The sequence below is a fragment of the Tenrec ecaudatus genome, chromosome 11, assembly GCF_050624435.1.
Source record: "Tenrec ecaudatus isolate mTenEca1 chromosome 11, mTenEca1.hap1, whole genome shotgun sequence".
NCBI lineage: Eukaryota > Metazoa > Chordata > Mammalia > Afrosoricida > Tenrecidae > Tenrec > Tenrec ecaudatus.
Window position 1 is genome coordinate 12,964,085 of NC_134540.1, and position 25,509 is coordinate 12,989,593.

The window sequence follows — 25,509 nt, forward strand, 5'->3', positions numbered from 1 at the left end:
ACCTGAGCCCCTGGCCCTGGCACCCCGTCCCTGTCTCGTGAGTGTGGGCTGTGCAGGCCGCGGCAGGAGTGGAGCCCCGAGGAGCGGGGTGGTAGAGGCGGCGGCGGCGGCGGCATGGGAACACGTAGCCAGGGAGGCGGACAAAGCGGGGGCCAGGGCAGGCAGGCGGGCAGGTGGGCAGCTTAGGCGAGGCGCAGGCACGGCGCGCGGGTTGTGTCGGGTGGTCGGGCCAAGGCCCGCGGGAGCGCAGGAGGGCGGGCGGCGGCGGCGGCGGCGGCGGCGGCAGGCTCTTAGGGCCAGCAGGAGGAGGCTGCAAGCGTCTACGGCCATACCACCCTGAACGCGCCCGATCTCGTCTGATCTCGGAAGCTAAGCAGGGTCGGGCCTGGTTAGTACTTGGATGGGAGACCGCCTGGGAATACCGGGTGCTGTAGGCTTTTTGCCACTCGCCGGCCCCCCACGGCCACGGCCACGCCCTGCGAGCGCCGCAGCAGACCTCCGGCTCCCCTGAGGGTCCAGCACCCCTCCGTCCCCCTCTCTCCCCCGGCTCTGTGTCTCTGTCTCCTTAGGCACCAGCAGGCCCCGCGCCCCCTGCCCAGGACCTGCCTGGGGCACCAACCGCAGTGCCCGCACCGTCCCGCCTCATACCCACCCTCTCCGGGGACCGCTCCTCCACACTTGGCGGTCCCCGCACCCCCCAGACTCGGCCCCGCGAGGGGTGGGGGTGGGCTCTGCCACCCTGGCGGGCCGGCGGCTGCCACAGCAGGTGCGGCCACCTGCTCCTTCCTGCACCATGGGCTCTGACCTCTCTTCACCCACGCGGTTGCTGGCCAAGGGGAACCACGGCGTCAGGTTCAGGGCCTCGGTGTGGCCTCTGGGAAGGAAGGAAGGAAGGAAGGAAGGAAGGAAGGAAGGAAGGAAGGAAGGAAGGAAGGAAGGAAGGAAGGAAGGAAGGAAGGAAGGAAGGAAGGAAGGAAGGAGGCGGTGAGGCCCGACCACACCTGGGGGAAACTGGGCTGTGTCCGCACGCGGCCGGCGGCCTGCCTGACCCCTTGCCCCACCCAGGGAGGATGCCCTTGTCTAGAAGATCTCTGACTAGGCATGGGGCCCTCCGCGACCCCTGCCATTGATGCGCTTGGGGTACATGCAGGGCAAAGCCGCCGCGCCAGCCCCTGCCGGCCTCTGCGGACCAAGCGCAGGCGCCCTGGGGGGAGGACAGGGGCCAGTGGGCAGGTCGCAAGGAGAAGGGGCAGGGGCAGGGCACAAGGCGCAGGGGCAAGGGCAAGGGCAAGGGCAAGGGCAAGGGCGGGAGCAAGGGGCGGCCAGCGGGACCTGTCTCTCTCAAGTCCACCACTCTCTCAAGTCAGGTGGTACTCTCCGGGAGGGAACCTGGCCGCTCTGGCTACGGCTAACGGGACCTCGGTGTGTTTCCACCTCCACCATGGGCACCTCTGACAAAGCTGTGAGCCAGCCCTGGCCCTGGCCACTGTTTCCGGGATCAGGGTCCCTTGGCACCCCCTCCCTGTCCCGAGGAAACCTTGACCCACTGGTCACTGGCCACCCTCTGGGCGTGAGGCCGCCGCCCGGAGGGCACCGACCCCAGCCCCGACTACCACCCTCGGCCCCCACGCCCCCCGCCCCCGTCGCTGTGGCTGTCTGTGTCTGTGTGTCTGTCTCTCCTGTGCACAGGAGCACCGCGAGCGACCCTTCCCCTCGCAGCCACCTGAGCCCCTGGCCCTGGCACCCCGTCCCTGTCTCGTGAGTGTGGGCTGTGCAGGCCGCGGCAGGAGTGGAGCCCCGAGGAGCGGGGTGGTAGAGGCGGCGGCGGCGGCGGCATGGGAACACGTAGCCAGGGAGGCGGACAAAGCGGGGGCCAGGGCAGGCAGGCGGGCAGGTGGGCAGCTTAGGCGAGGCGCAGGCACGGCGCGCGGGTTGTGTCGGGTGGTCGGGCCAAGGCCCGCGGGAGCGCAGGAGGGCGGGCGGCGGCGGCGGCGGCGGCGGCGGCAGGCTCTTAGGGCCAGCAGGAGGAGGCTGCAAGCGTCTACGGCCATACCACCCTGAACGCGCCCGATCTCGTCTGATCTCGGAAGCTAAGCAGGGTCGGGCCTGGTTAGTACTTGGATGGGAGACCGCCTGGGAATACCGGGTGCTGTAGGCTTTTTGCCACTCGCCGGCCCCCCACGGCCACGGCCACGCCCTGCGAGCGCCGCAGCAGACCTCCGGCTCCCCTGAGGGTCCAGCACCCCTCCGTCCCCCTCTCTCCCCCGGCTCTGTGTCTCTGTCTCCTTAGGCACCAGCAGGCCCCGCGCCCCCTGCCCAGGACCTGCCTGGGGCACCAACCGCAGTGCCCGCACCGTCCCGCCTCATACCCACCCTCTCCGGGGACCGCTCCTCCACACTTGGCGGTCCCCGCACCCCCCAGACTCGGCCCCGCGAGGGGTGGGGGTGGGCTCTGCCACCCTGGCGGGCCGGCGGCTGCCACAGCAGGTGCGGCCACCTGCTCCTTCCTGCACCATGGGCTCTGACCTCTCTTCACCCACGCGGTTGCTGGCCAAGGGGAACCACGGCGTCAGGTTCAGGGCCTCGGTGTGGCCTCTGGGAAGGAAGGAAGGAAGGAAGGAAGGAAGGAAGGAAGGAAGGAAGGAAGGAAGGAAGGAAGGAAGGAAGGAAGGAAGGAAGGAAGGAAGGAAGGAAGGAGGCGGTGAGGCCCGACCACACCTGGGGGAAACTGGGCTGTGTCCGCACGCGGCCGGCGGCCTGCCTGACCCCTTGCCCCACCCAGGGAGGATGCCCTTGTCTAGAAGATCTCTGACTAGGCATGGGGCCCTCCGCGACCCCTGCCATTGATGCGCTTGGGGTACATGCAGGGCAAAGCCGCCGCGCCAGCCCCTGCCGGCCTCTGCGGACCAAGCGCAGGCGCCCTGGGGGGAGGACAGGGGCCAGTGGGCAGGTCGCAAGGAGAAGGGGCAGGGGCAGGGCACAAGGCGCAGGGGCAAGGGCAAGGGCAAGGGCAAGGGCAAGGGCGGGAGCAAGGGGCGGCCAGCGGGACCTGTCTCTCTCAAGTCCACCACTCTCTCAAGTCAGGTGGTACTCTCCGGGAGGGAACCTGGCCGCTCTGGCTACGGCTAACGGGACCTCGGTGTGTTTCCACCTCCACCATGGGCACCTCTGACAAAGCTGTGAGCCAGCCCTGGCCCTGGCCACTGTTTCCGGGATCAGGGTCCCTTGGCACCCCCTCCCTGTCCCGAGGAAACCTTGACCCACTGGTCACTGGCCACCCTCTGGGCGTGAGGCCGCCGCCCGGAGGGCACCGACCCCAGCCCCGACTACCACCCTCGGCCCCCACGCCCCCCGCCCCCGTCGCTGTGGCTGTCTGTGTCTGTGTGTCTGTCTCTCCTGTGCACAGGAGCACCGCGAGCGACCCTTCCCCTCGCAGCCACCTGAGCCCCTGGCCCTGGCACCCCGTCCCTGTCTCGTGAGTGTGGGCTGTGCAGGCCGCGGCAGGAGTGGAGCCCCGAGGAGCGGGGTGGTAGAGGCGGCGGCGGCGGCGGCATGGGAACACGTAGCCAGGGAGGCGGACAAAGCGGGGGCCAGGGCAGGCAGGCGGGCAGGTGGGCAGCTTAGGCGAGGCGCAGGCACGGCGCGCGGGTTGTGTCGGGTGGTCGGGCCAAGGCCCGTGGGAGCGCAGGAGGGCGGGCGGCGGCGGCGGCGGCGGCGGCGGCGGCGGCGGCAGGCTCTTAGGGCCAGCAGGAGGAAGCTGCAAGCGTCTACGGCCATACCACCCTGAACGCGCCCGATCTCGTCTGATCTCGGAAGCTAAGCAGGGTCGGGCCTGGTTAGTACTTGGATGGGAGACCGCCTGGGAATACCGGGTGCTGTAGGCTTTTTGCCACTCGCCGGCCCCCCACGGCCACGGCCACGCCCTGCGAGCGCCGCAGCAGACCTCCGGCTCCCCTGAGGGTCCAGCACCCCTCCGTCCCCCTCTCTCCCCCGGCTCTGTGTCTCTGTCTCCTTAGGCACCAGCAGGCCCCGCGCCCCCTGCCCAGGACCTGCCTGGGGCACCAACCGCAGTGCCCGCACCGTCCCGCCTCATACCCACCCTCTCCGGGGACCGCTCCTCCACACTTGGCGGTCCCCGCACCCCCCAGACTCGGCCCCGCGAGGGGTGGGGGTGGGCTCTGCCACCCTGGCGGGCCGGCGGCTGCCACAGCAGGTGCGGCCACCTGCTCCTTCCTGCACCATGGGCTCTGACCTCTCTTCACCCACGCGGTTGCTGGCCAAGGGGAACCACGGCGTCAGGTTCAGGGCCTCGGTGTGGCCTCTGGGAAGGAAGGAAGGAAGGAAGGAAGGAAGGAAGGAAGGAAGGAAGGAAGGAAGGAAGGAAGGAAGGAAGGAAGGAGGCGGTGAGGCCCGACCACACCTGGGGGAAACTGGGCTGTGTCCGCACGCGGCCGGCGGCCTGCCTGACCCCTTGCCCCACCCAGGGAGGATGCCCTTGTCTAGAAGATCTCTGACTAGGCATGGGGCCCTCCGCGACCCCTGCCATTGATGCGCTTGGGGTACATGCAGGGCAAAGCCGCCGCGCCAGCCCCTGCCGGCCTCTGCGGACCAAGCGCAGGCGCCCTGGGGGGAGGACAGGGGCCAGTGGGCAGGTCGCAAGGAGAAGGGGCAGGGGCAGGGCACAAGGCGCAGGGGCAAGGGCAAGGGCAAGGGCAAGGGCGGGAGCAAGGGGCGGCCAGCGGGACCTGTCTCTCTCAAGTCCACCACTCTCTCAAGTCAGGTGGTACTCTCCGGGAGGGAACCTGGCCGCTCTGGCCACGGCTAACGGGACCTCGGTGTGTTTCCACCTCCACCATGGGCACCTCTGACAAAGCTGTGAGCCAGCCCTGGCCCTGGCCACTGTTTCCGGGATCAGGGTCCCTTGGCACCCCCTCCCTGTCCCGAGGAAACCTTGACCCACTGGTCACTGGCCACCCTCTGGGCGTGAGGCCGCCGCCCGGAGGGCACCGACCCCAGCCCCGACTACCACCCTCGGCCCCCACGCCCCCCGCCCCCGTCGCTGTGGCTGTCTGTGTCTGTGTGTCTGTCTCTCCTGTGCACAGGAGCACCGCGAGCGACCCTTCCCCTCGCAGCCACCTGAGCCCCTGGCCCTGGCACCCCGTCCCTGTCTCGTGAGTGTGGGCTGTGCAGGCCGCGGCAGGAGTGGAGCCCCGAGGAGCGGGGTGGTAGAGGCGGCGGCGGCGGCGGCATGGGAACACGTAGCCAGGGAGGCGGACAAAGCGGGGGCCAGGGCAGGCAGGCGGGCAGGTGGGCAGCTTAGGCGAGGCGCAGGCACGGCGCGCGGGTTGTGTCGGGTGGTCGGGCCAAGGCCCGCGGGAGCGCAGGAGGGCGGGCGGCGGCGGCGGCGGCGGCGGCGGCAGGCTCTTAGGGCCAGCAGGAGGAGGCTGCAAGCGTCTACGGCCATACCACCCTGAACGCGCCCGATCTCGTCTGATCTCGGAAGCTAAGCAGGGTCGGGCCTGGTTAGTACTTGGATGGGAGACCGCCTGGGAATACCGGGTGCTGTAGGCTTTTTGCCACTCGCCGGCCCCCCACGGCCACGGCCACGCCCTGCGAGCGCCGCAGCAGACCTCCGGCTCCCCTGAGGGTCCAGCACCCCTCCGTCCCCCTCTCTCCCCCGGCTCTGTGTCTCTGTCTCCTTAGGCACCAGCAGGCCCCGCGCCCCCTGCCCAGGACCTGCCTGGGGCACCAACCGCAGTGCCCGCACCGTCCCGCCTCATACCCACCCTCTCCGGGGACCGCTCCTCCACACTTGGCGGTCCCCGCACCCCCCAGACTCGGCCCCGCGAGGGGTGGGGGTGGGCTCTGCCACCCTGGCGGGCCGGCGGCTGCCACAGCAGGTGCGGCCACCTGCTCCTTCCTGCACCATGGGCTCTGACCTCTCTTCACCCACGCGGTTGCTGGCCAAGGGGAACCACGGCGTCAGGTTCAGGGCCTCGGTGTGGCCTCTGGGAAGGAAGGAAGGAAGGAAGGAAGGAAGGAAGGAAGGAAGGAAGGAAGGAAGGAAGGAAGGAAGGAAGGAAGGAAGGAAGGAAGGAAGGAAGGAGGCGGTGAGGCCCGACCACACCTGGGGGAAACTGGGCTGTGTCCGCACGCGGCCGGCGGCCTGCCTGACCCCTTGCCCCACCCAGGGAGGATGCCCTTGTCTAGAAGATCTCTGACTAGGCATGGGGCCCTCCGCGACCCCTGCCATTGATGCGCTTGGGGTACATGCAGGGCAAAGCCGCCGCGCCAGCCCCTGCCGGCCTCTGCGGACCAAGCGCAGGCGCCCTGGGGGGAGGACAGGGGCCAGTGGGCAGGTCGCAAGGAGAAGGGGCAGGGGCAGGGCACAAGGCGCAGGGGCAAGGGCAAGGGCAAGGGCAAGGGCGGGAGCAAGGGGCGGCCAGCGGGACCTGTCTCTCTCAAGTCCACCACTCTCTCAAGTCAGGTGGTACTCTCCGGGAGGGAACCTGGCCGCTCTGGCTACGGCTAACGGGACCTCGGTGTGTTTCCACCTCCACCATGGGCACCTCTGACAAAGCTGTGAGCCAGCCCTGGCCCTGGCCACTGTTTCCGGGATCAGGGTCCCTTGGCACCCCCTCCCTGTCCCGAGGAAACCTTGACCCACTGGTCACTGGCCACCCTCTGGGCGTGAGGCCGCCGCCCGGAGGGCACCGACCCCAGCCCCGACTACCACCCTCGGCCCCCACGCCCCCCGCCCCCGTCGCTGTGGCTGTCTGTGTCTGTGTGTCTGTCTCTCCTGTGCACAGGAGCACCGCGAGCGACCCTTCCCCTCGCAGCCACCTGAGCCCCTGGCCCTGGCACCCCGTCCCTGTCTCGTGAGTGTGGGCTGTGCAGGCCGCGGCAGGAGTGGAGCCCCGAGGAGCGGGGTGGTAGAGGCGGCGGCGGCGGCGGCGGCGGCATGGGAACACGTAGGCAGGGAGGCGGACAAAGCGGGGGCCAGGGCAGGCAGGCGGGCAGGTGGGCAGCTTAGGCGAGGCGCAGGCACGGCGCGCGGGTTGTGTCGGGTGGTCGGGCCAAGGCCCGTGGGAGCGCAGGAGGGCGGGCGGCGGCGGCGGCGGCGGCGGCGGCGGCGGCGGCAGGCTCTTAGGGCCAGCAGGAGGAAGCTGCAAGCGTCTACGGCCATACCACCCTGAACGCGCCCGATCTCGTCTGATCTCGGAAGCTAAGCAGGGTCGGGCCTGGTTAGTACTTGGATGGGAGACCGCCTGGGAATACCGGGTGCTGTAGGCTTTTTGCCACTCGCCGGCCCCCCACGGCCACGGCCACGCCCTGCGGCGCCGCAGCAGACCTCCGGCTCCCCTGAGGGTCCAGCACCCCTCCGTCCCCCTCTCTCCCCCGGCTCTGTGTCTCTGTCTCCTTAGGCACCAGCAGGCCCCGCGCCCCCTGCCCAGGACCTGCCTGGGGCACCAACCGCAGTGCCCGCACCGTCCCGCCTCATACCCACCCTCTCCGGGGACCGCTCCTCCACACTTGGCGGTCCCCGCACCCCCCAGACTCGGCCCCGCGAGGGGTGGGGGTGGGCTCTGCCACCCTGGCGGGCCGGCGGCTGCCACAGCAGGTGCGGCCACCTGCTCCTTCCTGCACCATGGGCTCTGACCTCTCTTCACCCACGCGGTTGCTGGCCAAGGGGAACCACGGCGTCAGGTTCAGGGCCTCGGTGTGGCCTCTGGGAAGGAAGGAAGGAAGGAAGGAAGGAAGGAAGGAAGGAAGGAAGGAAGGAAGGAAGGAAGGAAGGAAGGAAGGAAGGAAGGAAGGAAGGAAGGAAGGAGGCGGTGAGGCCCGACCACACCTGGGGGAAACTGGGCTGTGTCCGCACGCGGCCGGCGGCCTGCCTGACCCCTTGCCCCACCCAGGGAGGATGCCCTTGTCTAGAAGATCTCTGACTAGGCATGGGGCCCTCCGCGACCCCTGCCATTGATGCGCTTGGGGTACATGCAGGGCAAAGCCGCCGCGCCAGCCCCTGCCGGCCTCTGCGGACCAAGCGCAGGCGCCCTGGGGGGAGGACAGGGGCCAGTGGGCAGGTCGCAAGGAGAAGGGGCAGGGGCAGGGCACAAGGCGCAGGGGCAAGGGCAAGGGCAAGGGCAAGGGCAAGGGCGGGAGCAAGGGGCGGCCAGCGGGACCTGTCTCTCTCAAGTCCACCACTCTCTCAAGTCAGGTGGTACTCTCCGGGAGGGAACCTGGCCGCTCTGGCCACGGCTAACGGGACCTCGGTGTGTTTCCACCTCCACCATGGGCACCTCTGACAAAGCTGTGAGCCAGCCCTGGCCCTGGCCACTGTTTCCGGGATCAGGGTCCCTTGGCACCCCCTCCCTGTCCCGAGGAAACCTTGACCCACTGGTCACTGGCCACCCTCTGGGCGTGAGGCCGCCGCCCGGAGGGCACCGACCCCAGCCCCGACTACCACCCTCGGCCCCCACGCCCCCCGCCCCCGTCGCTGTGGCTGTCTGTGTCTGTGTGTCTGTCTCTCCTGTGCACAGGAGCACCGCGAGCGACCCTTCCCCTCGCAGCCACCTGAGCCCCTGGCCCTGGCACCCCGTCCCTGTCTCGTGAGTGTGGGCTGTGCAGGCCGCGGCAGGAGTGGAGCCCCGAGGAGCGGGGTGGTAGAGGCGGCGGCGGCGGCGGCGGCATGGGAACACGTAGGCAGGGAGGCGGACAAAGCGGGGGCCAGGGCAGGCAGGCGGGCAGGTGGGCAGCTTAGGCGAGGCGCAGGCACGGCGCGCGGGTTGTGTCGGGTGGTCGGGCCAAGGCCCGCGGGAGCGCAGGAGGGCGGGCGGCGGCGGCGGCGGCGGCGGCGGCGGCAGGCTCTTAGGGCCAGCAGGAGGAGGCTGCAAGCGTCTACGGCCATACCACCCTGAACGCGCCCGATCTCGTCTGATCTCGGAAGCTAAGCAGGGTCGGGCCTGGTTAGTACTTGGATGGGAGACCGCCTGGGAATACCGGGTGCTGTAGGCTTTTTGCCACTCGCCGGCCCCCCACGGCCACGGCCACGCCCTGCGAGCGCCGCAGCAGACCTCCGGCTCCCCTGAGGGTCCAGCACCCCTCCGTCCCCCTCTCTCCCCCGGCTCTGTGTCTCTGTCTCCTTAGGCACCAGCAGGCCCCGCGCCCCCTGCCCAGGACCTGCCTGGGGCACCAACCGCAGTGCCCGCACCGTCCCGCCTCATACCCACCCTCTCCGGGGACCGCTCCTCCACACTTGGCGGTCCCCGCACCCCCCAGACTCGGCCCCGCGAGGGGTGGGGGTGGGCTCTGCCACCCTGGCGGGCCGGCGGCTGCCACAGCAGGTGCGGCCACCTGCTCCTTCCTGCACCATGGGCTCTGACCTCTCTTCACCCACGCGGTTGCTGGCCAAGGGGAACCACGGCGTCAGGTTCAGGGCCTCGGTGTGGCCTCTGGGAAGGAAGGAAGGAAGGAAGGAAGGAAGGAAGGAAGGAAGGAAGGAAGGAAGGAAGGAAGGAAGGAAGGAAGGAAGGAAGGAAGGAAGGAAGGAAGGAAGGAAGGAGGCGGTGAGGCCCGACCACACCTGGGGGAAACTGGGCTGTGTCCGCACGCGGCCGGCGGCCTGCCTGACCCCTTGCCCCACCCAGGGAGGATGCCCTTGTCTAGAAGATCTCTGACTAGGCATGGGGCCCTCCGCGACCCCTGCCATTGATGCGCTTGGGGTACATGCAGGGCAAAGCCGCCGCGCCAGCCCCTGCCGGCCTCTGCGGACCAAGCGCAGGCGCCCTGGGGGGAGGACAGGGGCCAGTGGGCAGGTCGCAAGGAGAAGGGGCAGGGGCAGGGCACAAGGCGCAGGGGCAAGGGCAAGGGCAAGGGCAAGGGCGGGAGCAAGGGGCGGCCAGCGGGACCTGTCTCTCTCAAGTCCACCACTCTCTCAAGTCAGGTGGTACTCTCCGGGAGGGAACCTGGCCGCTCTGGCTACGGCTAACGGGACCTCGGTGTGTTTCCACCTCCACCATGGGCACCTCTGACAAAGCTGTGAGCCAGCCCTGGCCCTGGCCACTGTTTCCGGGATCAGGGTCCCTTGGCACCCCCTCCCTGTCCCGAGGAAACCTTGACCCACTGGTCACTGGCCACCCTCTGGGCGTGAGGCCGCCGCCCGGAGGGCACCGACCCCAGCCCCGACTACCACCCTCGGCCCCCACGCCCCCCGCCCCCGTCGCTGTGGCTGTCTGTGTCTGTGTGTCTGTCTCTCCTGTGCACAGGAGCACCGCGAGCGACCCTTCCCCTCGCAGCCACCTGAGCCCCTGGCCCTGGCACCCCGTCCCTGTCTCGTGAGTGTGGGCTGTGCAGGCCGCGGCAGGAGTGGAGCCCCGAGGAGCGGGGTGGTAGAGGCGGCGGCGGCGGCGGCATGGGAACACGTAGGCAGGGAGGCGGACAAAGCGGGGGCCAGGGCAGGCAGGCGGGCAGGTGGGCAGCTTAGGCGAGGCGCAGGCACGGCGCGCGGGTTGTGTCGGGTGGTCGGGCCAAGGCCCGTGGGAGCGCAGGAGGGCGGGCGGCGGCGGCGGCGGCGGCGGCGGCGGCGGCGGCAGGCTCTTAGGGCCAGCAGGAGGAAGCTGCAAGCGTCTACGGCCATACCACCCTGAACGCGCCCGATCTCGTCTGATCTCGGAAGCTAAGCAGGGTCGGGCCTGGTTAGTACTTGGATGGGAGACCGCCTGGGAATACCGGGTGCTGTAGGCTTTTTGCCACTCGCCGGCCCCCCACGGCCACGGCCACGCCCTGCGGCGCCGCAGCAGACCTCCGGCTCCCCTGAGGGTCCAGCACCCCTCCGTCCCCCTCTCTCCCCCGGCTCTGTGTCTCTGTCTCCTTAGGCACCAGCAGGCCCCGCGCCCCCTGCCCAGGACCTGCCTGGGGCACCAACCGCAGTGCCCGCACCGTCCCGCCTCATACCCACCCTCTCCGGGGACCGCTCCTCCACACTTGGCGGTCCCCGCACCCCCCAGACTCGGCCCCGCGAGGGGTGGGGGTGGGCTCTGCCACCCTGGCGGGCCGGCGGCTGCCACAGCAGGTGCGGCCACCTGCTCCTTCCTGCACCATGGGCTCTGACCTCTCTTCACCCACGCGGTTGCTGGCCAAGGGGAACCACGGCGTCAGGTTCAGGGCCTCGGTGTGGCCTCTGGGAAGGAAGGAAGGAAGGAAGGAAGGAAGGAAGGAAGGAAGGAAGGAAGGAAGGAAGGAAGGAAGGAAGGAAGGAAGGAAGGAAGGAGGCGGTGAGGCCCGACCACACCTGGGGGAAACTGGGCTGTGTCCGCACGCGGCCGGCGGCCTGCCTGACCCCTTGCCCCACCCAGGGAGGATGCCCTTGTCTAGAAGATCTCTGACTAGGCATGGGGCCCTCCGCGACCCCTGCCATTGATGCGCTTGGGGTACATGCAGGGCAAAGCCGCCGCGCCAGCCCCTGCCGGCCTCTGCGGACCAAGCGCAGGCGCCCTGGGGGGAGGACAGGGGCCAGTGGGCAGGTCGCAAGGAGAAGGGGCAGGGGCAGGGCACAAGGCGCAGGGGCAAGGGCAAGGGCAAGGGCAAGGGCAAGGGCGGGAGCAAGGGGCGGCCAGCGGGACCTGTCTCTCTCAAGTCCACCACTCTCTCAAGTCAGGTGGTACTCTCCGGGAGGGAACCTGGCCGCTCTGGCCACGGCTAACGGGACCTCGGTGTGTTTCCACCTCCACCATGGGCACCTCTGACAAAGCTGTGAGCCAGCCCTGGCCCTGGCCACTGTTTCCGGGATCAGGGTCCCTTGGCACCCCCTCCCTGTCCCGAGGAAACCTTGACCCACTGGTCACTGGCCACCCTCTGGGCGTGAGGCCGCCGCCCGGAGGGCACCGACCCCAGCCCCGACTACCACCCTCGGCCCCCACGCCCCCCGCCCCCGTCGCTGTGGCTGTCTGTGTCTGTGTGTCTGTCTCTCCTGTGCACAGGAGCACCGCGAGCGACCCTTCCCCTCGCAGCCACCTGAGCCCCTGGCCCTGGCACCCCGTCCCTGTCTCGTGAGTGTGGGCTGTGCAGGCCGCGGCAGGAGTGGAGCCCCGAGGAGCGGGGTGGTAGAGGCGGCGGCGGCGGCGGCATGGGAACACGTAGCCAGGGAGGCGGACAAAGCGGGGGCCAGGGCAGGCAGGCGGGCAGGTGGGCAGCTTAGGCGAGGCGCAGGCACGGCGCGCGGGTTGTGTCGGGTGGTCGGGCCAAGGCCCGTGGGAGCGCAGGAGGGCGGGCGGCGGCGGCGGCGGCGGCGGCGGCGGCGGCGGCAGGCTCTTAGGGCCAGCAGGAGGAAGCTGCAAGCGTCTACGGCCATACCACCCTGAACGCGCCCGATCTCGTCTGATCTCGGAAGCTAAGCAGGGTCGGGCCTGGTTAGTACTTGGATGGGAGACCGCCTGGGAATACCGGGTGCTGTAGGCTTTTTGCCACTCGCCGGCCCCCCACGGCCACGGCCACGCCCTGCGAGCGCCGCAGCAGACCTCCGGCTCCCCTGAGGGTCCAGCACCCCTCCGTCCCCCTCTCTCCCCCGGCTCTGTGTCTCTGTCTCCTTAGGCACCAGCAGGCCCCGCGCCCCCTGCCCAGGACCTGCCTGGGGCACCAACCGCAGTGCCCGCACCGTCCCGCCTCATACCCACCCTCTCCGGGGACCGCTCCTCCACACTTGGCGGTCCCCGCACCCCCCAGACTCGGCCCCGCGAGGGGTGGGGGTGGGCTCTGCCACCCTGGCGGGCCGGCGGCTGCCACAGCAGGTGCGGCCACCTGCTCCTTCCTGCACCATGGGCTCTGACCTCTCTTCACCCACGCGGTTGCTGGCCAAGGGGAACCACGGCGTCAGGTTCAGGGCCTCGGTGTGGCCTCTGGGAAGGAAGGAAGGAAGGAAGGAAGGAAGGAAGGAAGGAAGGAAGGAAGGAAGGAAGGAAGGAAGGAAGGAAGGAAGGAAGGAAGGAAGGAGGCGGTGAGGCCCGACCACACCTGGGGGAAACTGGGCTGTGTCCGCACGCGGCCGGCGGCCTGCCTGACCCCTTGCCCCACCCAGGGAGGATGCCCTTGTCTAGAAGATCTCTGACTAGGCATGGGGCCCTCCGCGACCCCTGCCATTGATGCGCTTGGGGTACATGCAGGGCAAAGCCGCCGCGCCAGCCCCTGCCGGCCTCTGCGGACCAAGCGCAGGCGCCCTGGGGGGAGGACAGGGGCCAGTGGGCAGGTCGCAAGGAGAAGGGGCAGGGGCAGGGCACAAGGCGCAGGGGCAAGGGCAAGGGCAAGGGCAAGGGCGGGAGCAAGGGGCGGCCAGCGGGACCTGTCTCTCTCAAGTCCACCACTCTCTCAAGTCAGGTGGTACTCTCCGGGAGGGAACCTGGCCGCTCTGGCTACGGCTAACGGGACCTCGGTGTGTTTCCACCTCCACCATGGGCACCTCTGACAAAGCTGTGAGCCAGCCCTGGCCCTGGCCACTGTTTCCGGGATCAGGGTCCCTTGGCACCCCCTCCCTGTCCCGAGGAAACCTTGACCCACTGGTCACTGGCCACCCTCTGGGCGTGAGGCCGCCGCCCGGAGGGCACCGACCCCAGCCCCGACTACCACCCTCGGCCCCCACGCCCCCCGCCCCCGTCGCTGTGGCTGTCTGTGTCTGTGTGTCTGTCTCTCCTGTGCACAGGAGCACCGCGAGCGACCCTTCCCCTCGCAGCCACCTGAGCCCCTGGCCCTGGCACCCCGTCCCTGTCTCGTGAGTGTGGGCTGTGCAGGCCGCGGCAGGAGTGGAGCCCCGAGGAGCGGGGTGGTAGAGGCGGCGGCGGCGGCGGCATGGGAACACGTAGGCAGGGAGGCGGACAAAGCGGGGGCCAGGGCAGGCAGGCGGGCAGGTGGGCAGCTTAGGCGAGGCGCAGGCACGGCGCGCGGGTTGTGTCGGGTGGTCGGGCCAAGGCCCGTGGGAGCGCAGGAGGGCGGGCGGCGGCGGCGGCGGCGGCGGCGGCGGCGGCGGCAGGCTCTTAGGGCCAGCAGGAGGAAGCTGCAAGCGTCTACGGCCATACCACCCTGAACGCGCCCGATCTCGTCTGATCTCGGAAGCTAAGCAGGGTCGGGCCTGGTTAGTACTTGGATGGGAGACCGCCTGGGAATACCGGGTGCTGTAGGCTTTTTGCCACTCGCCGGCCCCCCACGGCCACGGCCACGCCCTGCGGCGCCGCAGCAGACCTCCGGCTCCCCTGAGGGTCCAGCACCCCTCCGTCCCCCTCTCTCCCCCGGCTCTGTGTCTCTGTCTCCTTAGGCACCAGCAGGCCCCGCGCCCCCTGCCCAGGACCTGCCTGGGGCACCAACCGCAGTGCCCGCACCGTCCCGCCTCATACCCACCCTCTCCGGGGACCGCTCCTCCACACTTGGCGGTCCCCGCACCCCCCAGACTCGGCCCCGCGAGGGGTGGGGGTGGGCTCTGCCACCCTGGCGGGCCGGCGGCTGCCACAGCAGGTGCGGCCACCTGCTCCTTCCTGCACCATGGGCTCTGACCTCTCTTCACCCACGCGGTTGCTGGCCAAGGGGAACCACGGCGTCAGGTTCAGGGCCTCGGTGTGGCCTCTGGGAAGGAAGGAAGGAAGGAAGGAAGGAAGGAAGGAAGGAAGGAAGGAAGGAAGGAAGGAAGGAAGGAAGGAAGGAAGGAAGGAAGGAAGGAGGCGGTGAGGCCCGACCACACCTGGGGGAAACTGGGCTGTGTCCGCACGCGGCCGGCGGCCTGCCTGACCCCTTGCCCCACCCAGGGAGGATGCCCTTGTCTAGAAGATCTCTGACTAGGCATGGGGCCCTCCGCGACCCCTGCCATTGATGCGCTTGGGGTACATGCAGGGCAAAGCCGCCGCGCCAGCCCCTGCCGGCCTCTGCGGACCAAGCGCAGGCGCCCTGGGGGGAGGACAGGGGCCAGTGGGCAGGTCGCAAGGAGAAGGGGCAGGGGCAGGGCACAAGGCGCAGGGGCAAGGGCAAGGGCAAGGGCAAGGGCAAGGGCGGGAGCAAGGGGCGGCCAGCGGGACCTGTCTCTCTCAAGTCCACCACTCTCTCAAGTCAGGTGGTACTCTCCGGGAGGGAACCTGGCCGCTCTGGCCACGGCTAACGGGACCTCGGTGTGTTTCCACCTCCACCATGGGCACCTCTGACAAAGCTGTGAGCCAGCCCTGGCCCTGGCCACTGTTTCCGGGATCAGGGTCCCTTGGCACCCCCTCCCTGTCCCGAGGAAACCTTGACCCACTGGTCACTGGCCACCCTCTGGGCGTGAGGCCGCCGCCCGGAGGGCACCGACCCCAGCCCCGACTACCACCCTCGGCCCCCACGCCCCCCGCCCCCGTCGCTGTGGCTGTCTGTGTCTGTGTGTCTGTCTCTCCTGTGCACAGGAGCACCGCGAGCGACCCTTCCCCTCGCAGCCACCTGAGCCCCTGGCCCTGGCACCCCGTCCCTGTCTCGTGAGTGTGGGCTGTGCAGGCCGCGGCAGGAGTGGAGCCCCGAGGAGCGGGGTGGTAGAGGCGGCGGCGGCGGCGGCATGGGAACACGTAGCCAGGGAGGCGGACAAAGCGGGGGCCAGGGCAGGCAGGCGGGCAGGTGGGCAGCTTAGGCGAGGCGCAGGCACGGCGCGCGGGTTGTGTCGGGTGGTCGGGCCAAGGCCCGTGGGAGCGCAGGAGGGCGGGCGGCGGCGGCGGCGGCGGCGGCGGCGGCGGCGGCAGGCTCTTAGGGCCAGCAGGAGGAAGCTGCAAGCGTCTACGGCCATACCACCCTGAACGCGCCCGATCTCGTCTGATCTCGGAAGCTAAGCAGGGTCGGGCCTGGTTAGTACTTGGATGGGAGACCGCCTGGGAATACCGGGTGCTGTAGGCTTTTTGCCACTCGCCGGCCCCCCACGGCCACGGCCACGCCCTGCGAGCGCCGCAGCAGACCTCCGGCTCCCCTGAGGGTCCAGCACCCCTCCGTCCCCCTCTCTCCCCCGGCTCTGTGTCTCTGTCTCCTTAGGCACCAGCAGGCCCCGCGCCCCCTGCCCAGGACCTGCCTGGGGCACCAACCGCAGTGCCCGCACCGTCCCGCCTCATACCCACCCTCTCCGGGGACCGCTCCTCCACACTTGGCGGTCCCCGCACCCCCCAGACTCGGCCCCGCGAGGGGTGGGGGTGGGCTCTGCCACCCTGGCGGGCCGGCGGCTGCCACAGCAGGTGCGGCCACCTGCTCCTTCCTGCACCATGGGCTCTGACCTCTCTTCACCCACGCGGTTGCTGGCCAAGGGGAACCACGGCGTCAGGTTCAGGGCCTCGGTGTGGCCTCTGGGAAGGAAGGAAGGAAGGAAGGAAGGAAGGAAGGAAGGAAGGAAGGAAGGAAGGAAGGAAGGAAGGAAGGAAGGAAGGAAGGAAGGAAGGAAGGAAGGAGGCGGTGAGGCCCGACCACACCTGGGGGAAACTGGGCTGTGTCCGCACGCGGCCGGCGGCCTGCCTGACCCCTTGCCCCACCCAGGGAGGATGCCCTTGTCTAGAAGATCTCTGACTAGGCATGGGGCCCTCCGCGACCCCTGCCATTGATGCGCTTGGGGTACATGCAGGGCAAAGCCGCCGCGCCAGCCCCTGCCGGCCTCTGCGGACCAAGCGCAGGCGCCCTGGGGGGAGGACAGGGGCCAGTGGGCAGGTCGCAAGGAGAAGGGGCAGGGGCAGGGCACAAGGCGCAGGGGCAAGGGCAAGGGCAAGGGCAAGGGCGGGAGCAAGGGGCGGCCAGCGGGACCTGTCTCTCTCAAGTCCACCACTCTCTCAAGTCAGGTGGTACTCTCCGGGAGGGAACCTGGCCGCTCTGGCCACGGCTAACGGGACCTCGGTGTGTTTCCACCTCCACCATGGGCACCTCTGACAAAGCTGTGAGCCAGCCCTGGCCCTGGCCACTGTTTCCGGGATCAGGGTCCCTTGGCACCCCCTCCCTGTCCCGAGGAAACCTTGACCCACTGGTCACTGGCCACCCTCTGGGCGTGAGGCCGCCGCCCGGAGGGCACCGACCCCAGCCCCGACTACCACCCTCGGCCCCCACGCCCCCCGCCCCCGTCGCTGTGGCTGTCTGTGTCTGTGTGTCTGTCTCTCCTGTGCACAGGAGCACCGCGAGCGACCCTTCCCCTCGCAGCCACCTGAGCCCCTGGCCCTGGCACCCCGTCCCTGTCTCGTGAGTGTGGGCTGTGCAGGCCGCGGCAGGAGTGGAGCCCCGAGGAGCGGGGTGGTAGAGGCGGCGGCGGCGGCGGCATGGGAACACGTAGCCAGGGAGGCGGACAAAGCGGGGGCCAGGGCAGGCAGGCGGGCAGGTGGGCAGCTTAGGCGAGGCGCAGGCACGGCGCGCGGGTTGTGTCGGGTGGTCGGGCCAAGGCCCGCGGGAGCGCAGGAGGGCGGGCGGCGGCGGCGGCGGCGGCGGCGGCAGGCTCTTAGGGCCAGCAGGAGGAGGCTGCAAGCGTCTACGGCCATACCACCCTGAACGCGCCCGATCTCGTCTGATCTCGGAAGCTAAGCAGGGTCGGGCCTGGTTAGTACTTGGATGGGAGACCGCCTGGGAATACCGGGTGCTGTAGGCTTTTTGCCACTCGCCGGCCCCCCACGGCCACGGCCACGCCCTGCGAGCGCCGCAGCAGACCTCCGGCTCCCCTGAGGGTCCAGCACCCCTCCGTCCCCCTCTCTCCCCCGGCTCTGTGTCTCTGTCTCCTTAGGCACCAGCAGGCCCCGCGCCCCCTGCCCAGGACCTGCCTGGGGCACCAACCGCAGTGCCCGCACCGTCCCGCCTCATACCCACCCTCTCCGGGGACCGCTCCTCCACACTTGGCGGTCCCCGCACCCCCCAGACTCGGCCCCGCGAGGGGTGGGGGTGGGCTCTGCCACCCTGGCGGGCCGGCGGCTGCCACAGCAGGTGCGGCCACCTGCTCCTTCCTGCACCATGGGCTCTGACCTCTCTTCACCCACGCGGTTGCTGGCCAAGGGGAACCACGGCGTCAGGTTCAGGGCCTCGGTGTGGCCTCTGGGAAGGAAGGAAGGAAGGAAGGAAGGAAGGAAGGAAGGAAGGAAGGAAGGAAGGAAGGAAGGAAGGAAGGAAGGAAGGAGGCGGTGAGGCCCGACCACACCTGGGGGAAACTGGGCTGTGTCCGCACGCGGCCGGCGGCCTGCCTGACCCCTTGCCCCACCCAGGGAGGATGCCCTTGTCTAGAAGATCTCTGACTAGGCATGGGGCCCTCCGCGACCCCTGCCATTGATGCGCTTGGGGTACATGCAGGGCAAAGCCGCCGCGCCAGCCCCTGCCGGCCTCTGCGGACCAAGCGCAGGCGCCCTGGGGGGAGGACAGGGGCCAGTGGGCAGGTCGCAAGGAGAAGGGGCAGGGGCAGGGCACAAGGCGCAGGGGCAAGGGCAAGGGCAAGGGCAAGGGCAAGGGCGGGAGCAAGGGGCGGCCAGCGGGACCTGTCTCTCTCAAGTCCACCACTCTCTCAAGTCAGGTGGTACTCTCCGGGAGGGAACCTGGCCGCTCTGGCCACGGCTAACGGGACCTCGGTGTGTTTCCACCTCCACCATGGGCACCTCTGACAAAGCTGTGAGCCAGCCCTGGCCCTGGCCACTGTTTCCGGGATCAGGGTCCCTTGGCACCCCCTCCCTGTCCCGAGGAAACCTTGACCCACTGGTCACTGGCCACCCTCTGGGCGTGAGGCCGCCGCCCGGAGGGCACCGACCCCAGCCCCGACTACCACCCTCGGCCCCCACGCCCCCCGCCCCCGTCGCTGTGGCTGTCTGTGTCTGTGTGTCTGTCTCTCCTGTGCACAGGAGCACCGCGAGCGACCCTTCCCCTCGCAGCCACCTGAGCCCCTGGCCCTGGCACCCCGTCCCTGTCTCGTGAGTGTGGGCTGTGCAGGCCGCGGCAGGAGTGGAGCCCCGAGGAGCGGGGTGGTAGAGGCGGCGGCGGCGGCGGCGGCATGGGAACACGTAGCCAGGGAGGCGGACAAAGCGGGGGCCAGGGCAGGCAGGCGGGCAGGTGGGCAGCTTAGGCGAGGCGCAGGCACGGCGCGCGGGTTGTGTCGGGTGGTCGGGCCAAGGCCCGTGGGAGCGCAGGAGGGCGGGCGGCGGCGGCGGCGGCGGCGGCGGCGGCGGCGGCAGGCTCTTAGGGCCAGCAGGAGGAAGCTGCAAGCGTCTACGGCCATACCACCCTGAACGCGCCCGATCTCGTCTGATCTCGGAAGCTAAGCAGGGTCGGGCCTGGTTAGTACTTGGATGGGAGACCGCCTGGGAATACCGGGTGCTGTAGGCTTTTTGCCACTCGCCGGCCCCCCACGGCCACGGCCACGCCCTGCGAGCGCCGCAGCAGACCTCCGGCTCCCCTGAGGGTCCAGCACCCCTCCGTCCCCCTCTCTCCCCCGGCTCTGTGTCTCTGTCTCCTTAGGCACCAGCAGGCCCCGCGCCCCCTGCCCAGGACCTGCCTGGGGCACCAACCGCAGTGCCCGCACCGTCCCGCCTCATACCCACCCTCTCCGGGGACCGCTCCTCCACACTTGGCGGTCCCCGCACCCCCCAGACTCGGCCCCGCGAGGGGTGGGGGTGGGCTCTGCCACCCTGGCGGGCCGGCGGCTGCCACAGCAGGTGCGGCCACCTGCTCCTTCCTGCACCATGGGCTCTGACCTCTCTTCACCCACGCGGTTGCTGGCCAAGGGGAACCACGGCGTCAGGTTCAGGGCCTCGGTGTGGCCTCTGGGAAGGAAGGAAGGAAGGAAGGAAGGAAGGAAGGAAGGAAGGAAGGAAGGAAGGAAGGAAGGAAGGAAGGAAGGAAGGAAGGAAGGAAGGAAGGAAGGAGGCGGTGAGGCCCGACCACACCTGGGGGAAACTGGGCTGTGTCCGCACGCGGCCGGCGGCCTGCCTGACCCCTTGCCCCACCCAGGGAGGATGCCCTTGTCTAGAAGATCTCTGACTAGGCATGGGGCCCTCCGCGACCCCTGCCATTGATGCGCTTGGGGTACATGCAGGGCAAAGCCGCCGCGCCAGCCCCTGCCGGCCTCTGCGGACCAAGCGCAGGCGCCCTGGGGGGAGGACAGGGGCCAGTGGGCAGGTCGCAAGGAGAAGGGGCAGGGGCAGGGCACAAGGCGCAGGGGCAAGGGCAAGGGCAAGGGCAAGGGCAAGGGCGGGAGCAAGGGGCGGCCAGCGGGACCTGTCTCTCTCAAGTCCACCACTCTCTCAAGTCAGGTGGTACTCTCCGGGAGGGAACCTGGCCGCTCTGGCCACGGCTAACGGGACCTCGGTGTGTTTCCACCTCCACCATGGGCACCTCTGACAAAGCTGTGAGCCAGCCCTGGCCCTGGCCACTGTTTCCGGGATCAGGGTCCCTTGGCACCCCCTCCCTGTCCCGAGGAAACCTTGACCCACTGGTCACTGGCCACCCTCTGGGCGTGAGGCCGCCGCCCGGAGGGCACCGACCCCAGCCCCGACTACCACCCTCGGCCCCCACGCCCCCCGCCCCCGTCGCTGTGGCTGTCTGTGTCTGTGTGTCTGTCTCTCCTGTGCACAGGAGCACCGCGAGCGACCCTTCCCCTCGCAGCCACCTGAGCCCCTGGCCCTGGCACCCCGTCCCTGTCTCGTGAGTGTGGGCTGTGCAGGCCGCGGCAGGAGTGGAGCCCCGAGGAGCGGGGTGGTAGAGGCGGCGGCGGCGGCGGCATGGGAACACGTAGGCAGGGAGGCGGACAAAGCGGGGGCCAGGGCAGGCAGGCGGGCAGGTGGGCAGCTTAGGCGAGGCGCAGGCACGGCGCGCGGGTTGTGTCGGGTGGTCGGGCCAAGGCCGTGGGAGCGCAGGAGGGCGGGCGGCGGCGGCGGCGGCGGCGGCGGCGGCGGCGGCGGCAGGCTCTTAGGGCCAGCAGGAGGAGGCTGCAAGCGTCTACGGCCATACCACCCTGAACGCGCCCGATCTCGTCTGATCTCGGAAGCTAAGCAGGGTCGGGCCTGGTTAGTACTTGGATGGGAGACCGCCTGGGAATACCGGGTGCTGTAGGCTTTTTGCCACTCGCCGGCCCCCCACGGCCACGGCCACGCCCTGCGAGCGCCGCAGCAGACCTCCGGCTCCCCTGAGGGTCCAGCACCCCTCCGTCCCCCTCTCTCCCCCGGCTCTGTGTCTCTGTCTCCTTAGGCACCAGCAGGCCCCGCGCCCCCTGCCCAGGACCTGCCTGGGGCACCAACCGCAGTGCCCGCACCGTCCCGCCTCATACCCACCCTCTCCGGGGACCGCTCCTCCACACTTGGCGGTCCCCGCACCCCCCAGACTCGGCCCCGCGAGGGGTGGGGGTGGGCTCTGCCACCCTGGCGGGCCGGCGGCTGCCACAGCAGGTGCGGCCACCTGCTCCTTCCTGCACCATGGGCTCTGACCTCTCTTCACCCACGCGGTTGCTGGCCAAGGGGAACCACGGCGTCAGGTTCAGGGCCTCGGTGTGGCCTCTGGGAAGGAAGGAAGGAAGGAAGGAAGGAAGGAAGGAAGGAAGGAAGGAAGGAAGGAAGGAAGGAAGGAAGGAAGGAAGGAAGGAAGGAAGGAAGGAGGCGGTGAGGCCCGACCACACCTGGGGGAAACTGGGCTGTGTCCGCACGCGGCCGGCGGCCTGCCTGACCCCTTGCCCCACCCAGGGAGGATGCCCTTGTCTAGAAGATCTCTGACTAGGCATGGGGCCCTCCGCGACCCCTGCCATTGATGCGCTTGGGGTACATGCAGGGCAAAGCCGCCGCGCCAGCCCCTGCCGGCCTCTGCGGACCAAGCGCAGGCGCCCTGGGGGGAGGACAGGGGCCAGTGGGCAGGTCGCAAGGAGAAGGGGCAGGGGCAGGGCACAAGGCGCAGGGGCAAGGGCAAGGGCAAGGGCAAGGGCGGGAGCAAGGGGCGGCCAGCGGGACCTGTCTCTCTCAAGTCCACCACTCTCTCAAGTCAGGTGGTACTCTCCGGGAGGGAACCTGGCCGCTCTGGCCACGGCTAACGGGACCTCGGTGTGTTTCCACCTCCACCATGGGCACCTCTGACAAAGCTGTGAGCCAGCCCTGGCCCTGGCCACTGTTTCCGGGATCAGGGTCCCTTGGCACCCCCTCCCTGTCCCGAGGAAACCTTGACCCACTGGTCACTGGCCACCCTCTGGGCGTGAGGCCGCCGCCCGGAGGGCACCGACCCCAGCCCCGACTACCACCCTCGGCCCCCACGCCCCCCGCCCCCGTCGCTGTGGCTGTCTGTGTCTGTGTGTCTGTCTCTCCTGTGCACAGGAGCACCGCGAGCGACCCTTCCCCTCGCAGCCACCTGAGCCCCTGGCCCTGGCACCCCGTCCCTGTCTCGTGAGTGTGGGCTGTGCAGGCCGCGGCAGGAGTGGAGCCCCGAGGAGCGGGGTGGTAGAGGCGGCGGCGGCGGCGGCATGGGAACACGTAGCCAGGGAGGCGGACAAAGCGGGGGCCAGGGCAGGCAGGCGGGCAGGTGGGCAGCTTAGGCGAGGCGCAGGCACGGCGCGCGGGTTGTGTCGGGTGGTCGGGCCAAGGCCCGCGGGAGCGCAGGAGGGCGGGCGGCGGCGGCGGCGGCGGCGGCGGCAGGCTCTTAGGGCCAGCAGGAGGAGGCTGCAAGCGTCTACGGCCATACCACCCTGAACGCGCCCGATCTCGTCTGATCTCGGAAGCTAAGCAGGGTCGGGCCTGGTTAGTACTTGGATGGGAGACCGCCTGGGAATACCGGGTGCTGTAGGCTTTTTGCCACTCGCCGGCCCCCCACGGCCACGGCCACGCCCTGCGAGCGCCGCAGCAGACCTCCGGCTCCCCTGAGGGTCCAGCACCCCTCCGTCCCCCTCTCTCCCCCGGCTCTGTGTCTCTGTCTCCTTAGGCACCAGCAGGCCCCGCGCCCCCTGCCCAGGACCTGCCTGGGGCACCAACCGCAGTGCCCGCACCGTCCCGCCTCATACCCACCCTCTCCGGGGACCGCTCCTCCACACTTGGCGGTCCCCGCACCCCCCAGACTCGGCCCCGCGAGGGGTGGGGGTGGGCTCTGCCACCCTGGCGGGCCGGCGGCTGCCACAGCAGGTGCGGCCACCTGCTCCTTCCTGCACCATGGGCTCTGACCTCTCTTCACCCACGCGGTTGCTGGCCAAGGGGAACCACGGCGTCAGGTTCAGGGCCTCGGTGTGGCCTCTGGGAAGGAAGGAAGGAAGGAAGGAAGGAAGGAAGGAAGGAAGGAAGGAAGGAAGGAAGGAAGGAAGGAAGGAAGGAAGGAAGGAGGCGGTGAGGCCCGACCACACCTGGGGGAAACTGGGCTGTGTCCGCACGCGGCCGGCGGCCTGCCTGACCCCTTGCCCCACCCAGGGAGGATGCCCTTGTCTAGAAGATCTCTGACTAGGCATGGGGCCCTCCGCGACCCCTGCCATTGATGCGCTTGGGGTACATGCAGGGCAAAGCCGCCGCGCCAGCCCCTGCCGGCCTCTGCGGACCAAGCGCAGGCGCCCTGGGGGGAGGACAGGGGCCAGTGGGCAGGTCGCAAGGAGAAGGGGCAGGGGCAGGGCACAAGGCGCAGGGGCAAGGGCAAGGGCAAGGGCAAGGGCGGGAGCAAGGGGCGGCCAGCGGGACCTGTCTCTCTCAAGTCCACCACTCTCTCAAGTCAGGTGGTACTCTCCGGGAGGGAACCTGGCCGCTCTGGCCACGGCTAACGGGACCTCGGTGTGTTTCCACCTCCACCATGGGCACCTCTGACAAAGCTGTGAGCCAGCCCTGGCCCTGGCCACTGTTTCCGGGATCAGGGTCCCTTGGCACCCCCTCCCTGTCCCGAGGAAACCTTGACCCACTGGTCACTGGCCACCCTCTGGGCGTGAGGCCGCCGCCCGGAGGGCACCGACCCCAGCCCCGACTACCACCCTCGGCCCCCACGCCCCCCGCCCCCGTCGCTGTGGCTGTCTGTGTCTGTGTGTCTGTCTCTCCTGTGCACAGGAGCACCGCGAGCGACCCTTCCCCTCGCAGCCACCTGAGCCCCTGGCCCTGGCACCCCGTCCCTGTCTCGTGAGTGTGGGCTGTGCAGGCCGCGGCAGGAGTGGAGCCCCGAGGAGCGGGGTGGTAGAGGCGGCGGCGGCGGCGGCATGGGAACACGTAGCCAGGGAGGCGGACAAAGCGGGGGCCAGGGCAGGCAGGCGGGCAGGTGGGCAGCTTAGGCGAGGCGCAGGCACGGCGCGCGGGTTGTGTCGGGTGGTCGGGCCAAGGCCCGCGGGAGCGCAGGAGGGCGGGCGGCGGCGGCGGCGGCGGCGGCGGCGGCAGGCTCTTAGGGCCAGCAGGAGGAGGCTGCAAGCGTCTACGGCCATACCACCCTGAACGCGCCCGATCTCGTCTGATCTCGGAAGCTAAGCAGGGTCGGGCCTGGTTAGTACTTGGATGGGAGACCGCCTGGGAATACCGGGTGCTGTAGGCTTTTTGCCACTCGCCGGCCCCCCACGGCCACGGCCACGCCCTGCGAGCGCCGCAGCAGACCTCCGGCTCCCCTGAGGGTCCAGCACCCCTCCGTCCCCCTCTCTCCCCCGGCTCTGTGTCTCTGTCTCCTTAGGCACCAGCAGGCCCCGCGCCCCCTGCCCAGGACCTGCCTGGGGCACCAACCGCAGTGCCCGCACCGTCCCGCCTCATACCCACCCTCTCCGGGGACCGCTCCTCCACACTTGGCGGTCCCCGCACCCCCCAGACTCGGCCCCGCGAGGGGTGGGGGTGGGCTCTGCCACCCTGGCGGGCCGGCGGCTGCCACAGCAGGTGCGGCCACCTGCTCCTTCCTGCACCATGGGCTCTGACCTCTCTTCACCCACGCGGTTGCTGGCCAAGGGGAACCACGGCGTCAGGTTCAGGGCCTCGGTGTGGCCTCTGGGAAGGAAGGAAGGAAGGAAGGAAGGAAGGAAGGAAGGAAGGAAGGAAGGAAGGAAGGAAGGAAGGAAGGAAGGAAGGAAGGAAGGAGGCGGTGAGGCCCGACCACACCTGGGGGAAACTGGGCTGTGTCCGCACGCGGCCGGCGGCCTGCCTGACCCCTTGCCCCACCCAGGGAGGATGCCCTTGTCTAGAAGATCTCTGACTAGGCATGGGGCCCTCCGCGACCCCTGCCATTGATGCGCTTGGGGTACATGCAGGGCAAAGCCGCCGCGCCAGCCCCTGCCGGCCTCTGCGGACCAAGCGCAGGCGCCCTGGGGGGAGGACAGGGGCCAGTGGGCAGGTCGCAAGGAGAAGGGGCAGGGGCAGGGCACAAGGCGCAGGGGCAAGGGCAAGGGCAAGGGCAAGGGCGGGAGCAAGGGGCGGCCAGCGGGACCTGTCTCTCTCAAGTCCACCACTCTCTCAAGTCAGGTGGTACTCTCCGGGAGGGAACCTGGCCGCTCTGGCTACGGCTAACGGGACCTCGGTGTGTTTCCACCTCCACCATGGGCACCTCTGACAAAGCTGTGAGCCAGCCCTGGCCCTGGCCACTGTTTCCGGGATCAGGGTCCCTTGGCACCCCCTCCCTGTCCCG

At 70.0% G+C, this 25,509-nt stretch overlaps 15 non-coding genes across 15 annotated transcripts; all 15 read left to right on the forward strand.

Moving 5' to 3' along the window:
- The first annotated feature begins 318 nt into the window (after positions 1-318).
- On the forward strand, positions 319-437 carry LOC142461741 (5S ribosomal RNA). The gene has a single exon (XR_012786940.1). It is a non-coding gene; the product is annotated as a 5S ribosomal RNA (ribosomal RNA).
- A 1,602-nt stretch (positions 438-2,039) lies between these two features.
- On the forward strand, positions 2,040-2,158 carry LOC142461752 (5S ribosomal RNA). The gene has a single exon (XR_012786951.1). It is a non-coding gene; the product is annotated as a 5S ribosomal RNA (ribosomal RNA).
- A 1,607-nt stretch (positions 2,159-3,765) lies between these two features.
- LOC142461763 (5S ribosomal RNA) lies at positions 3,766-3,884 on the forward strand. Its single transcript, XR_012786962.1, has one exon. It is a non-coding gene; the product is annotated as a 5S ribosomal RNA (ribosomal RNA).
- A 1,568-nt stretch (positions 3,885-5,452) lies between these two features.
- LOC142461776 (5S ribosomal RNA) lies at positions 5,453-5,571 on the forward strand. The gene has a single exon (XR_012786973.1). It is a non-coding gene; the product is annotated as a 5S ribosomal RNA (ribosomal RNA).
- Positions 5,572-7,174: 1,603 nt separating this feature from the next.
- Positions 7,175-7,293, forward strand: LOC142461787 (5S ribosomal RNA). The gene has a single exon (XR_012786984.1). It is a non-coding gene; the product is annotated as a 5S ribosomal RNA (ribosomal RNA).
- A 1,603-nt stretch (positions 7,294-8,896) lies between these two features.
- Positions 8,897-9,015, forward strand: LOC142461799 (5S ribosomal RNA). The gene has a single exon (XR_012786995.1). It is a non-coding gene; the product is annotated as a 5S ribosomal RNA (ribosomal RNA).
- A 1,609-nt stretch (positions 9,016-10,624) lies between these two features.
- On the forward strand, positions 10,625-10,743 carry LOC142461810 (5S ribosomal RNA). The gene has a single exon (XR_012787005.1). It is a non-coding gene; the product is annotated as a 5S ribosomal RNA (ribosomal RNA).
- Positions 10,744-12,337: 1,594 nt separating this feature from the next.
- LOC142461823 (5S ribosomal RNA) lies at positions 12,338-12,456 on the forward strand. Its single transcript, XR_012787014.1, has one exon. It is a non-coding gene; the product is annotated as a 5S ribosomal RNA (ribosomal RNA).
- A 1,593-nt stretch (positions 12,457-14,049) lies between these two features.
- Positions 14,050-14,168, forward strand: LOC142461835 (5S ribosomal RNA). The gene has a single exon (XR_012787020.1). It is a non-coding gene; the product is annotated as a 5S ribosomal RNA (ribosomal RNA).
- A 1,598-nt stretch (positions 14,169-15,766) lies between these two features.
- Positions 15,767-15,885, forward strand: LOC142461847 (5S ribosomal RNA). Its single transcript, XR_012787027.1, has one exon. It is a non-coding gene; the product is annotated as a 5S ribosomal RNA (ribosomal RNA).
- Positions 15,886-17,477: 1,592 nt separating this feature from the next.
- On the forward strand, positions 17,478-17,596 carry LOC142461858 (5S ribosomal RNA). The gene has a single exon (XR_012787038.1). It is a non-coding gene; the product is annotated as a 5S ribosomal RNA (ribosomal RNA).
- Positions 17,597-19,186: 1,590 nt separating this feature from the next.
- Positions 19,187-19,305, forward strand: LOC142461869 (5S ribosomal RNA). The gene has a single exon (XR_012787045.1). It is a non-coding gene; the product is annotated as a 5S ribosomal RNA (ribosomal RNA).
- Positions 19,306-20,914: 1,609 nt separating this feature from the next.
- Positions 20,915-21,033, forward strand: LOC142461881 (5S ribosomal RNA). The gene has a single exon (XR_012787053.1). It is a non-coding gene; the product is annotated as a 5S ribosomal RNA (ribosomal RNA).
- Positions 21,034-22,621: 1,588 nt separating this feature from the next.
- On the forward strand, positions 22,622-22,740 carry LOC142461892 (5S ribosomal RNA). The gene has a single exon (XR_012787062.1). It is a non-coding gene; the product is annotated as a 5S ribosomal RNA (ribosomal RNA).
- A 1,579-nt stretch (positions 22,741-24,319) lies between these two features.
- Positions 24,320-24,438, forward strand: LOC142461904 (5S ribosomal RNA). The gene has a single exon (XR_012787073.1). It is a non-coding gene; the product is annotated as a 5S ribosomal RNA (ribosomal RNA).
- Positions 24,439-25,509: the final 1,071 nt, after the last annotated feature.